We start from the raw sequence: 17,654 nt of genomic DNA, 5'->3' as shown, positions 1-17,654 counted from the left end.
ATGTTGATTGCTGTATACTTCATTGTGCTTCAGTAACTCCACCTCTGAGCCTGACTTGCTACCAGCTCAGAAGATTATAAAATCTTGTCTAAATTGACAGAGATGTTGATCCCTGCTGTGTTTTGAGTTTGAAGGGGAAAAGCATCCATTCATGATGATCATGTGGTTGTGTGTAGCATATATTGGGCTACATATTATTTACTGAGAGTGAGCATAATTTATGAAATAATCCTATTCCAAACGCCTGTCAAATTTTAATTTTATTCCTGCCAAACTGATCTGATTCCATATGTTTCCATGTCCTCATCCTCTAAACCGATCCCAAATGGTTCCCTCTTATTTCAAAAGACACTGGGAAAAAATTCATTACGTGGTTTTATTAAAATAGACTCTGCATTTTTCCCATGCAAGAAACACACATAAGGCACATAAAACACATATTAAATGCAGTTTTCAAAGTACTAAACAGATACTTTAAAAGTTCATTTTGCACTTAGGACAAATCAAGTGCTCACACTTTGGAATATTACACTTTCTCTGTTTTATAAGGATCTTGCTGGCTCCAGTGTCCAAACAGAAGAAGAAACATTGGAAATGCTATTTGTATTTAATGAGGTTCATACATCTCAGAAGCAGCTGGTCTATAACTTGCAGACCTCCTTGGATTCATGGTAGCTGCTTGAAAAACTAGTTGAGGCTGTGATGAGGAGACTTTCCTCCAGATTCGGTAAGTGCACCAGCTATGGCCTTACTGAGACCATAAAGTCCTAGTTATAGTGGCTCATGTTCTTATCACTACTCTGTATTATTACAACACACTTTCCATGGGACTGACTTTGAATGTTACTCAGAAGGAAAAACTAATATAGAATGCAATGGCCAACTGTTAGCAGGGGAAAACCACTATTGCTAAGGAACTTCTGTTTTGTGATTGCTGTACTGGTTACCAGTAAACTTCTGGGCCCAATTCAAATTGTTAAAAAAAATTTAAGCTTACATGGCACAACTGGATACATAAGGCATCACCTAATATAAACTGAGTCCTCATTTCTTGTGAGGTCATCTGGAAAGGGTCTGATCAGTACATCATCAGGGCATACAGTTATAGGAGCATGGCCTAGAAAGTGGATCTGCTCTGGTGCAGCCTCCATATTATAGCCCTGTTTCCCTCCAGTGGTACAGTTGCAGTGGTGGGTTTCAAAATTTTTTACTACCGGTTCTGTGGACGTGGTTTTGTGGGCATGACAGGGGAAGGATACTGCAAAATCCCCATTTCTTCCCAATCAGCTGGGACTTGGGAGGCAGAGAATAGATGGGGGCGGGGCCAGTCAGAATTTTTACTACCAGTTCTCCAAACTACTCAAAATTTCCGCTACCGGTTCTCCAAAACTGGTCAGAACCTGTACAGTTGGTGTCCCTCACTTCTTAAATGATAGAAGGTATGATAAGAACCTTTCTTTTTAAATAGCCTTTTGTAGTCTAAATTATATTGGTGGGCATCAGATATTTTTTACTGTCCCCAAATTGATACTAGCAAGGGGTGGGGGGAGGGGGGAATGCTTAATTCACAAACATTTATACCGGCACCTATAAATTATTTGTCTTTAAACCTTCTATTTATTTATTTTTTTAATCATATCAACTCGAGTGTGGATTTAGCTTAGAAATACAATTCTGAGACCAAAACTTTTGGAAAGTTAAATCAAAGTTATGTAAATTTATTAAGATTTGGAAAATGATCATAATAAACTAGATTTTACTACTGGTAGTACCAAAACATTCAGATAAATTAATTAATTAAATTAACCTTGTTTTAAGAATTTCATGGAAGTGTTTCAAAATGATTTCTAAATATGTTTTTACAAATCCAAGTGACATTTCATCCCATATATAATACTATTTCTTCAGTTGACTTTAGATTTTTCATTTTAGGCTTGAACATATTTTCAGAAGAAAATCTAGATATATTATTTATTGATATGTATTAAAAGTTAAGTGATTTCCTCAAATAATAAAGCGATTGTAAATAGTTGAATTTAACAAGTATTCTCAATTATAGAAATATCTATTTTAAAAGTGTTGTCTCATAATATATGCTATTTAATGGCAAGATATATAAATGGATAATTATTTGTTAGTTTAATAATATTGTCTGATTAAGCAGGTTACACATAGGACATCAAGTTTTTCGGTTCTTGATGAGGCAGTAAGCATTTAGTTATGACCAAGCATTTTTTTTTCTGAGCAAAAGCCAGCCCACATTTGAATAGGCAATAGAAATATTTTATTAATATATTTATTGCCCTATGTCACCATCAAGAATTATCTAAGATATTTTGCTGCCAGTAGCAAAGCAATAAATGCGTGAGCAGGGGGTTGGACTAGATGACCTCCACGATCCCTTCCAACTATGTTGCTATTACCTCCTAGTCACAGATAAAAGAACATACAAACCTGGAGCAAACCAAGTTACTTTGTTATCTCTCCCCCTCCATTTTATAATATATATCATTTGCTTTAAGATGTAATTTACACCCAAAAATATTCTGCCTCTGTCTGCTACCTCAGTCTACATAATGGCTATTCTGGCTTTGACCTCCATTCTTTGTGGGTTGAAGGATTATCTGATGCAACAGTAAGTCTACTCTTTACATTTAAGTTCCTTATACAATTTAGAAATAAGAATTCAGTACTGACCAATAAATTCCATTCTCCTTGTGTGATGGAAGCCTGCTGGATCAGAGAAACAGTTCTGAACAGTTCAATTAATAGTCTCCACTACACTTTCCAAACATGATTCAACCAAACTAAACACGAGCTTATATGAATCCTATTATCAGGAACTTGTGGATAGTGTAGAATCATTTCCTAGTTTCTTCTGAAGAGAGACTTTGGAGAGGTCAGGTATCAAAGCTGTCCCTGAAGCAATCACATTTTGTCCTAAAGGTATCTGGTCTTCAGCACACAAGCTGCATACAAGTCACTGTTGTAATGGGTGAAAATAATCCTGAGAACAGGAGAAAGAGCTATAGCCTATGCAACTGTCTGATAAGCCAACAGAATCTCTCCACTAATTACATCCTCTGGGTTAAAAAACTCTAGATAAGGAGCAACCTATAGGTGCATTTGACCAAACTATTTGTTTGGTATTTCTGATAACCTAACCCATAATGGACATTTGGCTGAGCCAGAACTAAAAAGATGATGATTCGTGGATTGTGCATAAATAAAAGTTCGGTTATAGGAAGGATATCATGTCATACATGCAAATTCATTGGAGAAAGCAATGATGCTAGGAGTGGTTAGTGGAACAAGAAGGAGGTGCAAGTAAAGAACATGCCAGCTTGATAACATCAAATCTGATCCGAAGATGAATATCCAACAACTGAAAGAAGCTGTGCTTGACAGGATATCGTGTATAGCACTTGTCTATAAAGTTGCCAAGAGTGGGAGATGATTGATTGGTGTCAAACTGAAGGCCCGCAGGTCAAATCCAGCCCACAGGGTGCTTAGATCTAGCCTATGGGGCCATCCTGGAAACAGCGAAGCACCAACCTGCGATGCCTCTGCTAATAAAAACGGGGCTCGCGAGGGCCGTTTGCAGCCCTCCCAAGCTCCGTTTTTGCTGGCAGAGGGGTGCAGGAGGCCATCCCAGCTGAAAAAACAAAGCTTGTGAAGGACACGTAAGATCCTCCCGAGCTCTGTTTTTGCTGGCAGAGGGTTGCAGGAGATTGTCCCAGCTGAAAACAGAAGCTCGTTTTCGCTGGCAGAGCACTCAGGCCACAGGCGCCCCCGACATGAGTGACGTCAAGTTGGTGACACCCACCATGGCCACGCCCTTACCCCTGCCCCGAGATCAAACACAACCCTGATGCAGCCCTCAATGAAATCAAGTTTGACACCCCTGAGTTAAAACAAGAACAACAAAGATGGGAAGAACAGGAGGTTTCGTTTATATTTGTAATTTTAAAAGAGGGCGAAAAGTTACTACATTAGTTTATGCTCGGTGTGATGAAAGTTGGAAGCCACTTTTATATTACTGTCTTTGGGGGGGGGGTCCTTTTCTTCACTATTTTTCTTTTTTTCTGCAAATTCTAAACTTTTCTTTTACTGTCGTTTTTCCTTCCAGTTTAATTTGCATTAGTTTTTACTATATTTCAAAAAAAAAAAAAAAAACCCCACCCTCAATAAAATTAATACAAAAGAAAATACAGTAGGAAGTTGATGTTATCTCTAGCTCAGATGCCAACCAGAAGAAAAGCCCAGAGTGGTTGAAAGTTCACAAAACCCCCTAGAGAGTCTCATCATCTGCTCTGGAACCAAAATTGGATCCCATACCTTCTTATTCTTCAGATCCTGAACAGGTTCCACTGATTCTAACCTCTAAGTGGCTTCAGTGCTACCATATGGTGGCATCGTTTACTGAGCATTGAGGGAGTGTTGAGCCTGGGCAAGAATAGATGAGCACCAGCTGAAAGCTAACAAGTACCAGCTGAGCCTAGGATAAAATTCATAAAGAAGACACACATGGATAGCAGACAGCTCACCAGAAACAACATACATGGGCATTTCCTGCATACAGAAATATTAACTTTGATTTGACTATTGGGGCTTCTTAACCATAGTTTTAGCCTAATCCTTTCAAATATAGTACTATACCAAAACAACTAATTTACAGGTTGGATTTGAAATTAATGTTGCCAGGTGTCCACTATTTGAGCGGACAGTCCACTTTTTTCACATTATGTTCACTATTTTTTTTCACAAAATAGTGGACATTTTTTTTATTCAAAAGCTTTATGATGAAATTAAAATATAATTTAATATTTTACATATTATTATAATATATTTGATGTTTTGAATTTTAAGTAAAGTTTTGAAGTGATTATTTTAATACGTGTTAAAATGTTTGTAAGAAAATACATAATTTAATTGTAATTTTTATTTATTTTTTTACTACTTAAACCCCCCCCCCCGCTTGTCCGCTATTTTTTGGAAGCAGACCTGGCAACCCTATAAATACTACCTCAGAATTTATTTATTTTTTGTGGGACTGACTGAATGCATTTAGTTATAGCCAGTTAGAAAACTTTTTCATTTTTGTCTCTGTCTTCACATCTGTGGGACAGGAACTGGTTTAGTAAGACCTTGTAACCATTTTTTCCCAGTACCCTTGCCAACTTCTGAAGGTGGACCCTGGATGTGGAGCATAAAGTCTAAACCAGCTGGTACATCAAGAGTTGGCATATTAAGGAAAAAGAAACATCCTGGCCTCCAGCACTTAAAACTACTCCTAAGTACAGCAACTACAAAGAATGCAGCAAAAACCAAGAAATCAGCTTGATATATATTGCAATTAGGTATAGAGGAAGTGGTCTTGATCATTGGGCAGATATAGCTATAGGATATGCTTTTCATCTTAGGGATATCAGGATCATAGTAACAACATATAAAAACACATTTAGGGAAGTGCCAAGAATTTGACTGGATTATTCCCCTATATTAGGGTGGCAGTCTAAGGCCACAGGACTGAATTCTGTTTTATTGCACTGATGAAGTTACTTGGTTGCAGGATGGATAAAAATCAATATTTTTAAAAAAAAAAAATTAAAAAATTGGATTTTTTTATTTAATCGGATTTTTTTAATTTTTATTAAATTTATTTTTAAAAATGCTTTTGGAGTAAAAAATCTATCTAAAGTTAGTTTTCTATTTAAGATAATTAATAATTTAGTTTATTCAGCATGAAATGGAGTTTAGTTATATAGCATGAGGCTGTATATTCTGCAATATTGGGACTGTCGGTAAATCAACAGCGGGTCAGAGGAGGAGCCGCTGCAAGACAGATGACAGGTGTTCTTTAAAAGTTATGATTTAAATCGAGTCGATTTAAATCAAGCCTTTTTTACTAGTGATTTAAATCATGTTTTAAAACGCGATTTAAATTGACTTGATTTAAATCAAATCCACCCTGCTTGGTTGGGTAATAAAACATCTGCAAGCAAAGTCAGAGAGTATCAAGAGCTCCACAGTTGAACCCTGAACAAAAATATTCACTTGTGTCAAATATTGGGACACAAATATATGAAGGTCCCATTTGCTTGATGATTTCACTGTACGTGTGATTTTGGCATCAAGTACTTTTGCTGCTCTTGTTGATTGGAGAGACTCTTTCAATGTATGAAGCAGCCTCAACTAAACGAAATGATCCCTCCAGCTAGCCCTCTGATTAATAACACCTCTATGATTGGCGTTTCAATTCTCCAATCTTACTGGGGACAAACATTAGAACTGCTAGTAAGCAATGCATGTGTTTTACTGCTATGAATGATAGCCACTATGGTTCGAAGCCTCTCTGCTCCTCTTCTTCAATAGATGGGGAAAAAACAGCATATAAACTTAAGCAAAGAAGTTATCATAATCTAAGTATCTATCTAGGGGAAAAAAACAACTCTCTGGTAGTTAAGCCACTTTAATCAATTCTTGCTAGGAGGACCTTCAGGTATCTGAAAGAATGACATTTTTCACCTGCTTATGTAAAGCCGGCCTCCACTGAATCAACCTTAACTTCCAATGACAACATGGTGGATGTGAGTATGTAATTCTCCTGGCAAACAATGTAGAAGTGGGCTGGCCATGACTTTTTTTTCTCAAACATCATGGAATGTTAAACAATATTCCAATCTAGTCTAAAGACTTGGTATTCCTGAAAATTTCCCATCTAAGAATTTACACTGGTTAGCTTTTCTCAAGATCAGTCAAGATTGGCCAGGTTTTCCCTCTACAGCAGTGTTTCTCAACCTTGGAAGCTTGAAGATGGGTGGACTTCAACTCCCAGAATCCCCCAGCCAGTGCTGCTGGCTGGGGGATTCTGGGAGTTGAAGTCCACCCATCTTCAAGCTACCAAGGTTGAGAAACACTGCTCTACAGTGACCATGAGAATATACCCTTCCCCCCTCCCAAATAAAAACCTGCGATAGATATCCCTATGTTGCTTGCCTCATACTTGTAAACATAAAGTACACTTGTTAAGAAGTTTCCAGTTCTCACTTTTCATAATAGGGTATTCATCTTTGTCTAACATCCTGGCCTTGTTTATAATGCCTTGCCGTTAAGTCATACGAACAACGGTATCTCTATAACATACAAGCCTATCCACTGATTTTTATGTGCACAGTTTTTCCATGGTCCTGTGCCAGAAGCGATTTATAAGCTCAGCAACAGATTGATGGTAGGGGAGAACCATTTGGCACTGAAAAATCCAAATGGAAATCTTACCTATTCGGAAATAATATAACAGATGAACACCTTATGCAACGCCTGAAATTTCCCTCCAGTCATAACTCAAAGTAAGAACTCTTGGTTCCATTACCAAGCCTGTTCATCTGTATGACTTTCTCTGCAGGCAGAAAGTGTGATTGTTGTGTTTGGGAACTGAAATATTTCCACAGTGATGTTAACATGTTCAGAAATGCCCAGGATCTCAGTAAGGAAACTGCTGTATGATTTTGCCCTGGACAACTCTGGTATTTTAACAGCTGCATTACATATATTGAAAGAAAGCTACCTCAATGGGACCTAAATAAACCAACAAACTGTGGGAAAGAAAGGCATTTTAAATACTTCTTTAAGTGTAGTGATCTTGATACTCTTGTAATGGTCAAAATAGCTGTCTGAGGACTGAAGCATATTGAAAATTACAGGAGGCAAAACTATTTAAAAAGGTGACCAGTATATGCATTTGTCTGGGGAAAAAAACCCCATTACCGGAATGTGCTCTGGTCTAACACACTCAACATACATGAGACACACTCAATCTATATACATTTGCACAAAGTTATAGTGACAGTTTTACCAGTAACTAACCTGAAATTTCCTTTCCCCCCCTTAACCAGCTGTTTCATGAAGCTAAAAATGTGCAATATAATTTATCTCATCCAACCTATACAATTACATTTACAGAAGGAAGAAAGAGAAGGGACAAAGGGAAAAAAAAGACTCCGTTGAGCCCTATGCCATTTTCCACCCACACGTATAGCTGCACATATGAGATTTCAGGAACCGAATCCACAATAACATATCCTGGAGATTCCAGTGGATTAAATACGTCTTGAAGGCTGGGTGACATCAATAACATAATCATTAAAAGTGTTACGCAAAAAAACATTGCTTGATTTTGGCCCTATTAAAACCTTTGCTTAAGACCTCTTTCTCCTATGGATTGATCTCAATTTTCTGCTCTGGGTATGTGGACTAGGAATTCTGGAAGCTGCATTCCTCATACTTCTAGGCATGGTGTAGTGGACGATTGGGAATCAACCAAGAAAACTCTAGAGGAGGATTGGGAATCAGCCAAGAAACTCTAGAGGAGGATTGGGAATCAGCCAAGAAAACTCTAGATTGGGAATCAGTTCATTGTTCATGTATCCTCTTCCCTTTTCTCTTTTCCTGAAAAGGGCAAGTGAAACAATTGGAGGACTACAATTAATCCACATGAAGAAATACTACACACCAGTAGTTTACAACAGACGAGAGGTGAGCGAAACAAGGGAGAACAAAATATATAACAGTAAGTAATCAAAGTGGACAGAGCCAGTGCATTCATGGTACCCAGAATCTCTTGATGGCTTGAAGAATGGAAATGCATGACAGAGAAAAGGAGACGATTCTTGGCCCAGCACATGTAAACTACGGAAATTGCTACTATAAAATTGGTACACCAAATAAAGAAAGAGAAATGAATGGAATGATTGGCTATTAATCAAGAAAGGTATGTGTTGCTTCCAGTATCAGGGTGATGTGAAGCCAACCCGCCTTCACAGGATTTCAATCTGTCAGCTACCTGTGACATAGACTGTAAGACATTGGTACCAATATCTTCTCTGTCTCAAACAGGATCTTCCTGAAGAAGGATGCTTATCTTAGTAGGTAACAAAAAGAGGTCCCCTAGAATCTTCCCTTCTGTAGAGGAAAAGGATTTTTGACTTTTAAAAAATCATGGTGTGAAGTAATAGACGAGGACTAGGAAAAAGGCTCCAATATACAGTACACACTCCTGAGAGTCTGATTAAAGATTGAAATATATGAGAATATGGAAGATCTGAGCAGCAAGGAAGAAGCTTTGTTCCAATGATCCATTCATCTCTAAGGAATAAGTAACAAGTCTGAGGTAGAAAAACCAAGTAAGATTACTTTTATCTTGAAATGTGTGGAGCTACTTAGGCTTTAGGGTCTTTGATACACACTGTCTCTGATGTACGTTTTCTCTCTGTAAACTCAGCGATTGTGTGTTCTGAGTAACAGACAAATGCCATTGTATGGTCTGTTGAGAGTCTTAACTTTTCTTGTGCATTTTTTTGCACTGGAAATTCTCGAGAGATACTACTGGCAGTTCTCACAGCTCTCCGATTTTACTTTTTCCACCATTGACAATTTTGCATGTGACTAGTTAAAAAGTTGTAAGGATTTTTACCTTTTATGTTTCCCTCTTTTAGAAAAAGTCAATTTTGTCTATATCTTGTGAGATTACTCTATTTCTCAAAGGAGGAAGGACACATTTTCCTAGCTACACATCCCCATATTACACACCCAAGAGGTTGCGCTATAGTCTTTCTTTCTTTCTTTCTTTCTTTCTTTCTTTCTTTCTTTCTTTCTTTTTCTTTCTTTCTTTCTTTCTTTCTTCATTTTCCTTCCTTCCTTCCTTCTGCACTTCACTTCACCATTTCTTCCTGTCACACAAAAGTGTGGAATTTATTTATTTGATTTGATTTGATGACTTATCTATCTCACCTCCCATAGTTAAGGGCAGGATGGAAAATCAAGTCAGCCCCCTAAAAGTGAGGGAGCTGTACCAAGCAGCTTTACCAAAGCAGAAAGGCGGAGCCAGATTGTGTAGATCAAGAAAGAGGTTGAAGACTACCCAAAAATTTTTATCCTACAGGCTCAACGAAGCAACACAGAGACAGTTATTTGGATCACTGGAGAACATCACTGGAGGAATGCTAATGTGTTTGCATCCTGCTTGTGGGTTTCTCAAGAGACAAGTTGTTTGGCACCATGGAAAAAAATTAACTGGACCAAGTAAGTCTTTGGTTGATCCAGCTTTATTTTAAAGGAAAAGAAAGTTTTTTGTCTTGGTCTGTGGGAAGAAGATGGCAGTGTTTAATATTTAACAATAAACATAGATTAAATTTAAATTAGGAAGTAATTCACCAATTTACAGTCACAAAGAGATGAAGGGATAAAAAATGAAGAGAGAATTATATTCACCTTTTCATATGAAATATGGAAATGATTAAATATCTTAGGTCAGCTTACCCTTTTTCAAGGCATGAGTATATTCTTGATTCAAAATACAATTTAATCCAATTTTAATTTTTTAAAAGCTAGCATACAGGTAAATAGTGATAAATTACCACTTTCCGTGAAGCCAAACTCTTTATTTTCATTTTTTAAAAATCTATCATTTATCACTGGCTTCCTTTGCATAAAACAAAGTTTGAGCCAAATGTTTTACTACTGACTCAACACAGTGGCTCTCTCTCTATATATATATTTCACAACTCTTAAAATCTTGTACTGGTACCAAATTCATATCTTCAGCTCTTCCTGTACTGCACTGCCCACTATCCTAGTGAAGCCAACACAAATCTGATTTGACACATTACAGCAAAATAGGGCTTTCCTAATTTATTTCTCTTACTAGCTTCTGCTAAGTGCCAACTTTAAAAAAACGTATTTTTCTCTACACATTGCTATCAATGTCCAGTTTAGAAGCCAGAAATACTGGCTGCATTTGTACAAAATACTAAACCTTTATGTAACACCGCAAGACTGAATGAGAGCAAGATTTTACCATCGGACTCTTTCCTTCTTTGAAGAGGCTCTAACTTTTACGTAGGTCATGAAAACTTATTACAGCTTTTTGTTATGTCCTAATCCACACTGCAATGTGAACAGCCTTAACAATGGTTATTTGAAGCAAACCAGTTTCAACCCTTAGTTTAGGAATCTGGCTTGCTTTCATCAAACATGTTTACAATTCAATGCTACATAAGGTTTAAATATGAAACGAAATTATGTTTAATCTAAACCAGAACTTCAATCTTTACCTTGCTGCCACTCCAGAGAAGCACTGAAAAAAATGCAAGACCACGAATCACCATGGTTAAGCTAAGGCTCTCTATTTTATGAAAAAGCAGAGTAGCATGTCACCAAATTGAATTGGCTTAATTTCAAGATTGGTGGTTGGCTATATAGGATCTATAGGGAATAATGACTTCACTATTTTGCTGGAGCCTCTTACTGCTTTCTGGGCCCCTCTGATTTTTTTTCTTTTATCAAGTTTCTGTAACTAATTTTATATTTACTGGTTTGGTGTGTTTTTTTTAGTTTTAAATTGCACTGTATTGTTTGCTACTTTGAAAAGCTTATTTGAAGGGGAAAACTGAAATTATTTTTAGAAATAATGCTACTGCCTTTAGCATACATAAAATAAAAAGTCAGAAAAGAAGTACAATTAAGATGTAGCAAAAGAAAAATGAACGGACAACACTATAAAAATTCACACACACACACACACACACACACACACACACAGACATAAATAAGGCGATTTACACATGACTATTCTAAAAGATTTTAGTTCATTTTTGTCTGCATCAATATGAAGTAGGTTCATAGAAAATAAACATATATCCACAATCTAAGATTTTAAATCAATAAATCAGCGTCTTTCCAATAAATATAGATTGTCCTCAACATACGATTTTAATGGAGCCTACCAATTGCAGCCTTATGTTGTGTCGATAAAATGGGTCGGTCTCATGACCAATCCAATTTTACATTTTTCTGTGGCAATTACTAAGTGAATGTGGCAATTGTAAGGCAAACACTACGGTTGTTAGGAAAATCAATGGTTTTCAATAGGCACAGTTTTGCCAAAAACCAGGAGACGGTTTTCAGCAAAACCGTTATAAAATGTGGTCACATCACCATGGGATTTTGCAAACTGCTATAAACGTGGCCATGTTACTGAGTGCCTGAAGTTCAGTCATGTGATCGTGGAGGGAGTACAACTGTTGGAACTTTGAATCTGGGTCATAGCTTCTAACTTTTGGGTTAGTCATAACTTCTAACAGTTGCTAAGTGATTAGTCATAAATCAAAGACTAACTGTCAAACTATCTTTTTAGCTATGATCCATATGCAATAGGACCAGATTCCTTCAAACATAGAAAAGTTCCCAATTTTTAATATATACTTCACATTTACATCTTTAAACTTTTAGTTCTTCTCCAAGTATCATATTAACAAATTTATTAAATTGGAGCTATACTCCATAAATAAATGTACAAACTACTCTTAACTCAAGGAATGTTTCCAACCTTAATTATTCAATTCTTAAATTCTTATTTCAATTGGTAGGTTAGTAGATATAAGTGTAAAGCCACACTCTGTCTAGCTATACTCTATATGTATGGGACTTGTGAGCAAAAAGGCTACTGTCCTTATTCCCTTTGACATGACATAGCTTTTGTGCATGGGGAAGATATCAAAGAGAATCATCACTTGGAGAACAACTTTAGATATTTGTGAAGATATCTAATTGATTTCTTGCATTTTTCAGATGTATGGATGTCTAGCACTAAAGACATTCAACAAATCTTTCATAGAATAGAATCACTGAATTGGAAGAGTCCTAAGAGGTCAAATCCAACCTCCTATACACTGCAGAATTCACTAACTATTCTCAACAGAGAAGTATCAAGCCTTCATCTGAAAATCTCCAGTCAAGAGGAAGAAACCAAAAGATATATTTTGAAACTGGGGTGTACAGAACTGAACACAATACTCCAAAGTGAGGACTGACCAAGATAGAATATAGTGGGATAATTATTTTGACACTTTTTGGTCTTTTCACAGAAGCAAATCTCAGTGGTTTTGGCTTCTCTCCTTTCTCTGCAACTTTCCTTATAACAGCAGGCAGGAAAGATACATAAGTGATTTAACCTACGGCAATGCAACTTCTAAACTTCTATATAGAACACTGTGCAAGCCTAAATGTACAAGTCCACACTAACATATGAACAATTAATGGTGGTGAATGAGTGTGGGGAACCACATTTTCTCTGTGTTTTTAGTTCTCCCCCCCCCACTTCAGAAATAGGTGGAAAGGTCATGAGATATAGGCATTTTGCATTTGAACAAAGAAAGTTATATTTATGCTTTCAAAGTCATAGTTTTATCATTAAAAATTCTCCGTCTCCTACAATATAATTTTAATGAGAAGAACTGTCAGAGCAGATACAGTCAAGGTGGCTGTACATTCCTCAGAACCAAGGTCAAGATGCCATGAAAAGATACAAGAAAATGTTGTCTAAGAACTCCCTGGCATCAAAAATGATAAACCAAAGATGCAGGCATGTTACTGTTAACAATGTTATCAGTGGAAGTTTCACTCCTTCTGAATGCCTACCACAAAGTTTTCCAACTTTGGCAATCTCCAGAGGTGTGGACTTTTACTCCTAGAATTCTCAACTGGTCATGCTGGCTGGGGAATTCTAGGAGTTGAAGTCCCAAGATTTCTACTTGGCCCAAAGAAAGCCAAACTATATCCTTGCTCTTGGAATTTAGGTAAACTCTGAGATGAGCCTTCCCCTCCCACCCCCGCTCCCAAGGACACTTGCAAATCACCTTCACACATTCAGCACAACACTGCATCCCACTCAGAGTTCTGTACTTCTGAAGCACCTAAGAAAGTTGGACTGGATGAAGAAGTCATTGATGAAAGCCATTATGTGCTTAGCTTGCTTTCTGGTTGCTTAGGAAAAGTATTCTAAAATATCAGAAGTAGCACAGTCAGAATGGAAATCCATACATGATTCCCTCTAGGAGGTAAGTTTAAAACAGAGGTGTCCAATCTGGGGAACTTTTTAACACTTGTGGACTTCAACATGGCTGGCTGGGGAATTCTGGGAGTTGAAGTCCACAATTCCACAAGTCTTAAAGTTGATAAGGTTGGACACCCCTCATTTAAACCCTAAAGAAAGGGAAAAGTAGGAAGATATTGTAGGATTTACCAGTCAATGGGAGAAATAGAGATGTACATCGTGCCACTATCTTTTCCTTTCAAAAAGCTTTTTTTCCACATAAATATTAAAAAAAGCAACACAAAGAGAGGGGGGGGAGAGGGAGGGGAGCGAGAGGGGGGGAGAGAGAGGGAGGGACATTTTCATTTACTCCTATGAAAGAACTCTGGGCCAAAGAACTCTCCCCCACAAAAGATTCATCTCCTCAGGATCCCCGTCAGCCCATGGTGTAATTGGATCTGTTCGTTTCACTTGCTTTATGCTCTGAGGTGAGGCATGCTGTCAGTATTTCCATTACACCCCTAGCACCCTGGCTCAAACAAAAATCCAGAATAACAGACCTGGAGGGCGTTTTTTCCAACTTAAAGCAAAGTTGGCTAGAAGCCATTTGGCATTTGATCCTATGTCATTATAATAATATTGCAAACTAGGCATTTTTTCTCGTTTAGTTCTCCGTTTACTTCAGGCTGCAAAATATCTAGGAAGCTTTGACATGCGAGACTTTTCATCCTGTATTTTATAACCAGTGACTAGATACAAATGGCAAAAGACTATAGTTTATCACACCGTGGAGATCTTCGAATAAAATGGAAGAGCTGGGAGAGGCCATGAGAATCATCTAGTCCAAACCTCTGGCCAGTGCAAGGATCCAGATGCACCACACATTCACTGCTGGTTTCATTTGTGTTTGAATAGGAAACTAATTTGGATATCTATAAATGGTCCAGTAAGCCAAATGCAGACTTCTAATTATATGATGATGCTTTTACACATATCTTTCTCTGATCTCCCAAGTATCTGGCAAAATAAAAAGGCTTATAGAAGTACCAATGAATTACCATATGTGGTTGGCATACGCTTTTACTGGGAAGGAAGGGACCTGCTTTGAAACGGCTTACACTTTTGGACCATCATTTTGGTGCTTGTAATTGTGGCCATTACAGTGTCCTTGTGGTTACATGATTATGATTTGGGCACGTAGCAACCAGTTCACTGTCACGACATTACGGTATCTTGTGAGCATATGATCACCATTTTTAGCCTTCACTCACAACTTCCTAATGAAGCAAAGTCCATAAGGAAGCTGGCAGGAGGCTGCAAACGGTAAGCCTGTGACTATGGAATACAACTGTATAGAATTCATCTAATGATGGTAACTGGGACTTCTGGAACTGCTCTCATAAGACGGTATGATCGTGTGACATTGTGCCTTATGACTGTGTCACTTAGGAACAGAATTTCCAATCCTAATTTCTGTTGGTAAATGAGAACTAGCTGTAGAGTTTCCAGAATTCCTTGACAGTAGCTGTACGTCCTCCAAACACATCTGAAGAGACTCAGATTGTGTAAAGGTGGCCTACATGCTTCTTTGTTATCAGGAAGTATTCCTATTGTGACTGAAGACTTGTTTGAATAAATGTGAAGGCTCAATGGTTTAGAAGCATTGCTTTAAAACAGGGGTGTCAAACTGGCGGATGTGTCACACATAGGCCACGCCCACCCCAGCTCCGCAAAGGGGAAAAAAGTTACGATACGTCACGTGATAGCAATGTGCTGCCGCAAGTTTGACACCCGTGCTTTAAATCCCATAATTTTACAAGTGTGTGTGCCATTAACAGTCTCATGGTTGCCTCTGTAAATAAGGAAAGCAAGGTTTCATAAAGGAAGTGATGTAGGAAATCATTTCATTGGGTACACCTGTGGCATATTCAACTCATAAGAATATAAATATTAATTGAGGCCACAGCTTCATAGTTTCATTCATCCAACTGTCTGGGCAACTGTTAACCAGCTGTATGCACTTGAGAAGCTCACAAGCTGTGACAGGAAAGTGATATGGCTTTTCCATTGTTGCACTTTTGTACCAAGTGCAGAAGACATGCTGCCTTGTTCTCAAGAGGTAATCTACAATACTCAAGACCAATAGCTGCTAAAAGATTGGTCCTCTATGCGTTTGTCCTCTACCCTTTTAATTCCACTTAAAAGTGTAGATCATCGCTTCATGTCATTAGAATGAATTCTATAGCTTGATTATGTTTTGTGTAGAGAAGTGTTTCTTTTCATTGCTTCCAAGTCTCCATGCGTTTATGTCCAGTGGATGATGAGCACAGGAGCAGGCACTGTTTTTGTAAGAGAATAAACTGCTCTATTCACTCCCTCCACACACACCATTTATGATTTTACTTAATACTGTCATATTCTTTGAACTAAAAAACAAACAAACACACATACACAATTGGCTTTCTTCATGATTTAATGTCCTAACAATTTAAATGGCTTTTCCTCAAGATTTAGACAGAAGCCTGCACTATTCTTAGTAGGAGAAACGAAAGAACTGAACTGGGAATATTTGACAGAACAAAGATGTGTCTTGGCATTGAGTAAGGCTGCCCAGCCTTCCACCTGTTTGTGATTTTGAACTTGGAAATGGTATCCCTAGGATAGCTGGCCAGATAAGGAGCAAAAAACAAAAATTAAAAAGCAGGGAAATGTAAGTTTATTATTTGCTTTTTTTTTTTAAAGGACTTTTGTATCTATCTCAAGAAAAAAATTATGCACTTGTAGAATGCTAAATTTTCTTCTGACTGCTATAATTCCAAATAGATCATAAAATTCTGTTACTCTCCTAGCTAGTCACAAACACACACACCTCTTTCACAGCTAATGCCTCATTAAAATGATTTTCAGAGTTAAACCTTGTATTCCTAATGTAAGTGACATGGAAGATAATTATTAAATGTCACTTTTGGAAATCAATTCATTAGTATGAGTTGAGCTGTCTTGCATCCGTTCAAGAGTATGTATCCCAATTAAAAATAAATTGCAACATGATCAGTCAAAGCAAACTGATTATGTTTTGTCTTCTACAGATGCCTTCAAGCAGGAAAAAGGCAATAGATACAGAGAAGGAGGAAAGGAAAGGGTAAGAGCAACATAAATATTTACATGTTCAGTTATTCTGGGATAACAACTTCCAAACTAATTCAGGTCCCTGATTTGTTAACCCAATAAGAGGGTTAGCAAGTGAGAAATGTAACCCGGTTTTCATCTCCCAATGTGATCATGTAACCCAGGCCAGCATAAATACATTTCTCTGATTTAGCAGATGGACATCATGAACAAAAGCCTTTATTGCCTGATCTGGGAACTTGAGGAATAACTTTCAGGGCCAGGCTGGACATATCCTAAGAGATTCATAGTGGCCAATAATGTCTTTCCTTCCTTTTGAAAGAGGAAGAATGGGTTTTATGTTTAGGAACCATAGGTGAGGGAAGCAGTGGATTAAACAGGGATGGGTCAATGGCCATTCCATACCCAGATGACTTTGAGATTGTCTCCTAACATACATGCTAAAAATGATGTGGCGGCTCTATGATGCATCTTGCTTTAAAGCAAGATTGAGGGAATACTAGGGTGTATAATGCCTCTTCCTACTCATAATACCATTATTAATTTTTTATGTATATAATCGGCATTCTCTAGACATAACACAAACTAAAAGTATATTCTTCCTCGAAGTGAGCTCGATTCCTGGTGACCATATGGATGCATCCATGTTGTTTTC

General features: G+C 37.5%; 1 protein-coding gene and 1 long non-coding RNA gene across 3 annotated transcripts in view; one reads left to right on the top strand and one right to left on the bottom strand.

The window, feature by feature from the left end:
* The window catches only part of GLI2 (GLI family zinc finger 2), a 270,083-nt gene that overhangs the window by 216,290 nt on the left and 36,139 nt on the right, over positions 1 to 17,654 (bottom strand). The window lies entirely within an intron of this gene.
* LOC148116561 (uncharacterized) lies at positions 482 to 11,518 on the top strand. Its single transcript, XR_015731694.1, has 2 exons — positions 482 to 727; positions 8,457 to 11,518. It is a non-coding gene; the product is annotated as an uncharacterized LOC148116561 (long non-coding RNA).

Source organism: Pantherophis guttatus, chromosome 1, assembly GCF_059756535.1.
Source record: "Pantherophis guttatus breed Tessera chromosome 1, ASM5975653v1, whole genome shotgun sequence".
Classification (NCBI taxonomy): Eukaryota; Metazoa; Chordata; class Lepidosauria; order Squamata; family Colubridae; genus Pantherophis; species Pantherophis guttatus.
The sequence above is the reverse complement of the archived record's forward strand: the minus strand, read 5'-3'. Positions and strand labels throughout refer to the sequence as shown.